Source organism: Nanorana parkeri, unplaced genomic scaffold, assembly GCF_000935625.1.
Source record: "Nanorana parkeri isolate BGI_ZX_2015 unplaced genomic scaffold, ASM93562v1 scaffold747, whole genome shotgun sequence".
Classification (NCBI taxonomy): domain Eukaryota; kingdom Metazoa; phylum Chordata; class Amphibia; order Anura; family Dicroglossidae; genus Nanorana; species Nanorana parkeri.
Window position 1 is genome coordinate 317,363 of NW_017307015.1, and position 1,176 is coordinate 318,538.

The following is a 1,176-nucleotide window of genomic DNA, read 5'->3' on the forward strand; positions in this document are numbered from 1 at the left end:
TTCCCCCCCCCATTTTTTATCCCTCCCCACCCCAAAGCTTTATGTCGCTTTCTGACCCATGTACTACCAAAGTTTTTTACACCACGTGCATAATAATAGACTAATAATAATTGACTGCAGCTGATTGGCTGCCATCACTTTTTGGCCAAGAATTTTAGTACTGGATTATTCAACAAAAGTCGGTTGAAAAATGTACTTTTGTCAAACGGAGGGGTACCATCAGGGGCCACACACTGGTCGAAATTTGAGCAGTGCATGGCCAGCTTAAGGGCTAGGACAACCTGAACAGCTCAGACTTTGGCAGTCAAAGTTAAAACTTACACAGAAGTTTCCGGGGGCTCTAATAGTGGTGAAGCGTGGGGAAGGTAAGTACACATTGCTTACTGTAGCCAATATCAAGCAAACCCATTTCATAGCCAATCATGGGCAAAGTACAGGCTCCCATAGCTGGGGAGATTTCCCAGCACTTCCCGTAGTCAACAGACATATGGGGAGAAACCTTGTCTCAACTGCAGCCAATGGGCTTTTACATTTAAATTTTCTAAGCTGTGTGGAAAAAAATGATTAGATATAAGATGATTGGGTGCCATGGTGATGGGCAGTTGAGATAGCACTTGTATCAAGCACTTGACCCAAGTCTAAAGCTAACAATACACTTACAGATTGTCTGCAGATTTTCTATGGTCAGATGGAAAAAGTGGGAGATTCCTCCATCCATACAGTTTAGCATAGATGGAGGAATCTGTTGCACGTTTTCCTTCTGACAGAGAAAATCTGCAGATAATCTATAAGTCTATGGCCAGCATTACAAGGCTCTAATCCCATTGAAAACTGAAGAAAAAAAGTTTTGGCTGGAGTTCCAGTTTACCTAAGAAAAAAAAAACTCGGAAATACTGCATGTAACAAGCAGGAAGACAGGATTTTTTTAATGCACAATTGTTAAAAATGAAAATTGGACAGACATTTCCAAGGACAAGGTTTAAAAAAACTTATTATGCATTTGTTAAAATCGGGACAAACATTTCCAAGGATAAATTTTTAAAAATCTTATATTATTTTTAATTATGCAATTGGTTAAAATTAAAAAAAAGGGGACAGACATTTCCAAAAAAAACAACACTTAAAAAACATATTTTTATTATGCAGTTGTTAAAACTTTTAAATAGGGACAATTAT